Source organism: Pan troglodytes, chromosome 6, assembly GCF_028858775.2.
Source record: "Pan troglodytes isolate AG18354 chromosome 6, NHGRI_mPanTro3-v2.0_pri, whole genome shotgun sequence".
NCBI classification, from domain to species: domain Eukaryota; kingdom Metazoa; phylum Chordata; class Mammalia; order Primates; family Hominidae; genus Pan; species Pan troglodytes.
Window position 1 is genome coordinate 6,438,657 of NC_072404.2, and position 7,262 is coordinate 6,445,918.

At 59.5% G+C, this 7,262-nt stretch overlaps 1 long non-coding RNA gene across 4 annotated transcripts; it reads left to right on the forward strand.

Moving 5' to 3' along the window:
• The first annotated feature begins 354 nt into the window (after window positions 1-354).
• Window positions 355-4,602, forward strand: LOC104004233 (uncharacterized). 4 transcript variants are annotated; one of them, XR_010158752.1, is made up of 4 exons: window positions 1,027-2,098; window positions 2,559-2,708; window positions 3,452-3,652; window positions 4,227-4,602. It is a non-coding gene; the product is annotated as an uncharacterized LOC104004233 (long non-coding RNA). The 4 variants fall into 4 exon arrangements; XR_010158753.1 differs by having other exon boundaries at window positions 2,587-2,708; XR_677121.5 differs by having other exon boundaries at window positions 355-2,708.
• Window positions 4,603-7,262: the final 2,660 nt, after the last annotated feature.

The following is a 7,262-nucleotide window of genomic DNA, read 5'->3' on the forward strand; positions in this document are numbered from 1 at the left end:
TGGAAGGGAAAGGAGCCACCGGTGAGGGTCCCCCGGGTTCTGAGCCTCCCGCGTCGGGATCCGTGGGGCGCACAGAGCGCCACCTCCGGCCGAGGCGCAGCTCAGAGCGCGATGCGGGGGAGGAACGCGCGCGGAGGCCGAGGTCTGAGCGTGGCTAGACGGCTCCCACGCCGAGAAAGGGCGGGTGCGCCTGGGCTGGATGGATTTCGCCTCCCTAGACCAGGAGGGATTGGACCCTGACTACAGGTCCAGGTGCTCGTCAGTGCCCTGCCAGGGGGTCTACGCGTCCTGGTACCGGGTCCAGCGGGGTGGCGTGCTGTGCAGACCCCGAGGCTAGACGGCCTAGGCCCCTGGAGCCCAGGAGACGCTTCCTTGGGTGAGCAGGGGAGAATCCCGCCCGCCCCAGCCGTCACCCCCAACCCTGTGGATTAAACCCCTGCCCCCGTCGCGGTCGCCCTCCCTCCAGACAAAGGCCGTTAAGGCGCAGCCCCGCAGGCGGTCTTTCATCCCCAGCTAGGCCAGCTCTAGCATTTCAAAGGCCGAATCCGGAGAGCGCTTCGGGGGCTCTCCCCTTCCCCCAAATATTTGGGGGGCGAGGCCTCTCCCTCCGCTCCCAGTGGGTCGCGTCTACACGCGCCCTTCCACACACCTGCAGCCCCCCTCCCCACGTCTCTCCCTTCCGTTGGCCGCAGCCCCACACCACGACCCCCGCGGTAAAGCATGCCCCCTGGGTGGTCAGGACCAAGCGGGGCCGGGACAGAACCAGGGGAGCCTTGGAAACGTGGAGGAGCCCCTTAAAGCCAGGCCTTGTCCCTCCAGGGGGAACTTGCGGCTTGGGAGGGGACACCCACTGGATGGCTTCTGGAAAGAGCCGGACTCGCAGGGCCAGGAGGCAGGCCGGACCCCGGCCTCATTCTTCGGCCAGTTATCCCGGAGTGGCGCGCATCCTGTCTTCCTGGGCCTCGGACTGCTCGCGCGCAGAGGGGGCCCGAGGACACCTCTGTGGGGTTAGAGGACTCGGTAAGACGGTGTGGAAGGCAAGGAGGAAGGTCGCGTTGTATTGGGGATGGGGTACCCGTCCCTCCCAGCTTGAGGGATCCTGGGGGTCCTCGCCGCCTCTGAGGGCCTAGATGGCTGCTTCCCTCGGCTCCCCTGCCCGGCCTGGAGCTACGGGTGCGCCCAGCTAGAGTTTAGGGCCACCTGGGGACGTGCAAGGGGCGCTGGAGCGAGGCGGGGGCTGGGGCGGGGCGTGGGTGCTTCACCCGCGGGGGACGCAGAGCTTAGGCGAAAGCGGTGCAGGCATCTCTCTAATCGCCGGCCGCTATTAAAAATAAAACCGCGACCCGTCGCCATGACGACCACAACAACAGCGGCCGCGCGAGGGAGGCGAAAACTTGTGCAGCCGCGCGACAGCCGCCTTCTGGGGAGACTCGGGGCACGGCGCACCCGGCGTGGGACTGGGACCCCCCTGCCCGGCCCCGCCACATTCTCCGCCGGATCCCCGGAAGAAACAAGGAGACGTGGACCCCCACAGGCTTTTTGGGGGGATTGGGCGCTGAAACCGCAGGGCTGACTTAACCAAGAGGTCACCGACTTGGATAAAAAACCCACGCCCGCGCGGCCCCCCCTCCCCGGCCTTCGTTTCCATTCAAACTCCCAGCGTCCTCATTGCAGCCCCTGGGGAGGGGGACGGAGGGACGAGGTGGGTTTCAGGTGCTCGGCCCAGGAGGGGACGGTGCGACCCGGGCCCCGCCGGCGGGTTTTGCGCGCGGAGGCTGCAGCACCTGCCCCGCCCGCCCTGCCGCGATCCTTGCAGATGGGGGCGGTCACATGCTTCTTTCTGGCCAGGAATCGAGTTTCACTTCCAGCCGCTATTAGTCGGTTCACACAGTTCACTGCAAACATTTGATAATGAGGCTAAATATACTCCCGCGTCGGAGGAGGCGTGGGCGTCCCCGCCCAGGCCCGGGAGACAGAGGCGCGGACCCCGGGACGGAGCCTGGCTTTGTGCGGGAGGCAGACGCGCCCCGCGCGCCGCCCCCGAAACATTCGCACCCCATGCTGCGGCGCGCGTCTGGGAGTCCGTGGGCGCCCCGAGGTGAGCCCGGGGCCCCTGGCGGAAGCAGCGGGGAGCTCCCGGCGGGTGCGGGGAGGTGCTGGTGGGAAGCAAGGTGCACCTGGCGGCCTGGGATGTCCGGTCGCCCCCGGAGCCGGTGCATCCGGCCTCTCCCGGCGCGCCCCGACGTGCCCGCGGGCCCATAATTACCGTGAGTCAGGTGCCCCAAATAGGCCGAGCGAGGGGGGCCGTCGCGCAGCAGGGGCGGGTGGCCGGACGTCTGCCCGGGACTGGTTGCCTCCCGCCCCTCCCCAAGACCCTGGCACCCAGGGAGGGCGGGAAAGGCCTTGGCCATTCCTCTGGGTAGGGGACTGGAGAGAAGAAACTTTCGCCGAGCCCAGCGCTGCCCCCTCATACCCATCCCCACCCAAACTGCGTGTCCGGGGCCCCTCCGGGGCTTGGCACCAGCAGGCACGCAGCGATCGCCGTCGTTGTTATTTAGTAGTAGCAGTAACGGCTGACATTTACAGCGACGTCAATGGCGCCAGGTGCCAAGCTCTTTCCTTGTATAATTTCATGGACACTCACGCATCAACTCTAAGCGAAGACTTGGAGCGGGGCTCAGCACCCCAGGGGTACCTCTGCAACCTCGGTAAATATAGACTATCCTCAATTCGCAGGGGCATTTGTACGTGGGGTGTACAGGCAGGAACAGGAAAGACGCTGTGGCCACCCAGGAGTACGGGTGGCAGCCAACACCCCCTGGATCCCCAGTTCCAAGGCGCAGGGAGGGGGGCAGAGGCCAGTTCCCTCCACTCTCTGCCCCTTGACCTTGGCGAGCTCTGTCCCTAGACTGCCCTGGGTGTCTGTTCCCTCATCTGAAAAGCGTGAGGCCGACAGCCGTCACTGCACACAGCTGCCTCCACTGTTGGGAAGCCTCCCTCCTGCCCACCTGCCCAGGAAAAGCTGCGCTAGTGTGCCCTGGGCAAGCGCACTGCTGGCCACCTGCCTGCGCCTGGGTTGGGGGTGGGGGGACCAGCTGAGCCCCCAAATCCTGGCCTCTGCCCCCAGCGCCAGAGCAGATTTCAGAACAATTTGTAATGACGAAGCCCCACGTTTCCCTTTATCTCTGGGCAAGGCTTTCTTCGTTCTAGGCAATTAATCCAAAAGCAACACCAGCCGAGTGGGCTGGACTCCTTGAAGATCAAAACTGCCCAGCGCAGGCGTTAATTAAGTCATTATCTCAGGCCCCCAGCGACTAGGGATCAGGCCTTTCCAGTTCACACTCCCCAGAAAGGGAGATGACTGCCCCGCCAGCAGGGTGGGAAGCCTCTCTCTCCACGTCGTTTTAACTCCCTATTAAATCATTTTGTTTTCTTTTAAATACACAAACAGAAATGAAGTTGAAAATAGCACAGGAGCCCACTATCATTGTGTGAACATTTTGTGAATGAAGACATGTACGAAAGGATGTTTGGAGGCTTCAAGGAACGAAAGCCGAGAGTCTAGCTACACCAGAGCCATCCAGCCCAGGAGCGATGGCCACGTGTGGCCGCTGGACACGAGAGACGTAGCCGGTCCAAACTGCGCAGTGCGGTAAGGGCAGAACACACGCCAGCTTTCAAAGGCTTAGTAAAGAATGCAAAATTTCTCAATTGGGAATTTTTGTATGAATTTCAGGTTGAAAAAAACATTTTGGATATATAGAGTTAAATAAACATGATTACAGTGACTTTCGCCGTCAGCCTCCCGGAGGCTCGTCTTGCTCCCCTGGGCCACAGCCAGCTCAGAGGGTTGCTCTAGGAAATATCTACACACTCTTGAAGCACAGGTTTATGTGCCAGGCACTATACTAAGTGCTGGGGACACGGCGTTAAGACCAGGCCCTCACGGAGCCCTCAGTCTCTGAGGAGGAACAGTAAGTCAGAGAGCGCCGCGGGTGCAGCCCTTCAGGCAAAGGATTTCAGGCCCAGGTCAGGAAGGCCTTGTCTGAGGAGTCTGAGAAGAAGCCAATTGAGAACAGCTAGAACATCTAGGTCAGGCACTCCAGGCCGACACGACAAAGCAGGTGCAAAGGCCCCAGGGCGGGAACCAGCGCGGCTTGTTCACAGAACAAGGAGGTAGATCGCTTGCCTTTGGGACCAAAGGAAGGCTCTGGATTTTATTCTAGGGGCAGTGGAAGCCGTTGGAGGGCCTCAGGCAGGAACACAAGGTGTCGTGGCAGAAAGGAAGAAGGGGCCGGGCACAGTGGCCCACACCCATCATCGCAGCACTTTGGGAGGGAGGCCAAGGCAGGAGGATCGCTTCAGCCCAGGAGTTCAAGATCAGCCTGGGCAACACAGCAAGACCCCGTCTTTACTAAAACCCTAAAACTTAGCCAGGCTTGGTGGCATGTGCCTAAAGTCCCAGGTCCTCGGGAGACTAAGGCAGGAGGATTGCTTAAGCCCAAGAGTTTGAGGCTGCAGTGAACTATGATCACACCACTGCACTCAGCCTGGGTGACAGAGTGACTCTGTCTCAAAACTAAATAAACAAAGGAACAATAATCATGTTATTCTGTCTCCATTTCTCGCATCCTGAATTTAAGGTGGACTCAGCCAGCGGGTTCAGGCTCAGGGTCTGTCCTGCAGCTACAGTCAGGGTTGGTGGCTGCAGCTGTCATGGGGAGTGGTGAGGTTGGGGGAACAGGGGGGCTGGCCTGCATCCCCCACTTTCAGGTGGGCTCAACTCCGTCTCGTGGCCTATTGGGGGCCAGCATGGGCTTCCTTACAGCATGGAGGCCTCCAGGGTCAAGCTGCCTCTGGGATGGCAGAGGGCTTTGTGTTCGTGCTCCCACGCCCACAGTGGAGGCAATACACCCTTTCCAGATCTAGCAGTACATGTACGCAGCACCACACCTCTGTACGCTCTCAGCCTAAGCTGTCCCCAGCCCTCCTGGCCTCTGGAGGAGGCGACGCAGAAACTTCATCCCGGACAGAGGGAGAGCCAGTGTGTGCACAGGCAGCTTCTAACACTGCTTCGTGGTTTCACACGGCTCCCTAATGGAGAAGGGGCTGGAGGAGGACAGGGAGGTGTGCAGTCGTCTGGGTGACATATGAGGGTGGCTGGGCTTCCAGATGGCTGCAGTGGAGACCGTAAGAAGAGTGCACGAGGTAAGGCTTCCGAAACACCCAGCAGGTTCCTGGCAGCTGCAGACAACTCAATTCTTAGCACTTGCCAATAGCTGGGGTGTAAACATTCCCGCCGTCGCTATTTCGGGCTATGCTCCCTTGCCTCCACTGGGTCTGGCTCTTAAAACAGCAAGAAAGCAACTCGGAAGCTGAGTCAGCCCCGTCTCCCCACCGTGCCCACAGATCCTTCCCTGTTCCAGAGCTCCTGTTGGCAGCCAGCTGGGCTTCTCAGGGGGCATCTCCAGTCCTGTGCAGTCAGAGAAAACCAAGGAAGCGTCTTGATCTCACCTAGAAATTAAGGCCATCACATCCAACACCTGCATTTTACAGGTGAGGAGGCTGACATTATAAGTAGTGGTGGTGGTGACATTTGAACCCAGACCCCTGTTCTCTGGGGCCTGCTGTTTCCCTGGGAGCTGCGGACTCTGCGTGGAGACAGAAATACAGACCCAGATGGCTCCCATAGAAACAGAGTCACCCCCCAGGGCAGCTGGAAGGGAGTGGGCGAGGACAGGTCCTCAATGGCCTCTGCTCTCCACTTCCCTCCCCGCCTCGCCGTGTCCTCTCCCTTCCTCTCTCCAACCCCTGCAGGGGGAGGCCTGGCTAGGAAGAGACGCTTTCTGAGTAGATGTTTTGGCTGGGCAGACTGAGCTTTGAGAAGCAGCCAGGCCGAGCAGGGCTAGGGAGTGAGGGCGTTGGGGAGCCTGAACTTTAGTGACCACTGCCCCTCCCAGGCCAAAGCCGCAAACCCCTCCCATCCCCAAGGGCTTCAGACTCAAGGCCCAAGTTCCTGCATGTTGGATGTGAATTCCGAGTTCCAAGGTGGGGCAGGGGTGGGCCTGAGTCATCCGGCAGGTCACTGGGGTCACCCGGTTAAAGCCCAGGCCAACCCCAGAGTGCTTCCCCTGGGCGCTGCCCACAGCCTCTGTTCCTCTCGTGACCGTGGATGGTTGGGAGCAGCCTGTGGTCCCTCATTCCATCCGGTTTTGAGGGCCTCACCGCTGTCAAAAGGTGCAGGTTAGACATCGGGAGAGGCGAAGGAGCCAGGCCAAGCCCCCGCGCCCCTGACCTTCCTCGGCCTCTGCTGAGGGAAGAGGATGAGACGCCGGCCCTGCCCCATGGAAAAGACCCCAAATCGGGGTGACCAGCACCTCCCTTGAGCAGAAGCACAAATCTGACCTTCACCAGCAGGGCTGAGGCGGAGGGGACCCGAGCTCATGGGGCAGAGAAAGGAAGTGGCCTGTCGAGGCCAGAGAGAGGGGCAGCCAGAAAGCCACATGCATGTATGCATGGGAAGCACAGAAACTTCTAGAACAAAGAAAGTATGTGGGTGGGAGGGGGAGGAGGAAGATTAAGCATATTGTACTTTTATTTATTCATTTGAGACAGGGTATCTCTCTGTCACCCAGGCTGGAATGCAGGGGCACGATCTCAGCTCACTGCAATGCCCACCTCCCAGGTTCAAGCCATTCTCCCACCCCAACCTCCCGAGTAGCTGGGACTACAGGAGGGTGCCACCACGCCTGGCTAATTTTTGTATTTTTAGTAGAAACAAGGCTTTGCCATGTTGGCCAGGCTGGTCTTGAACTCCTGGCCTCAAGTGATCTGCCTGTCTTGGCCTCCTAAAGTGCTGGGATTACAGGCGTGAGCCACCACAAGGCCAACCATATCTTAGAGCCACAATAATCAGAACAGTGTGGCACCCATGTGACCAGAGACCCCAGAAAAGGCTCTGTTGTAGATGAAGAATTTTAAAAGACATTGAAAGGATTGTGGATTAAATGCAGTTGAAGCTGTTCTAAAAAAAAAAAAAATCTGATGAAATCCTCATTTTACCCCACACTAACTTCAGATGTATTAAAAATTAAGTTTATATATATATATTAAAAGGTTCAGGGATAAACTTGTACCACGTGAAGCAAGGATAGGCACACATCCCCTGCCACGTTCCTGCCAAAGATGTTTAGCCCTGATCGGACCTCAAGGAAACAAGGAGACAACCCAGACTGAGACACATTCCACTTAACACCTGGCCT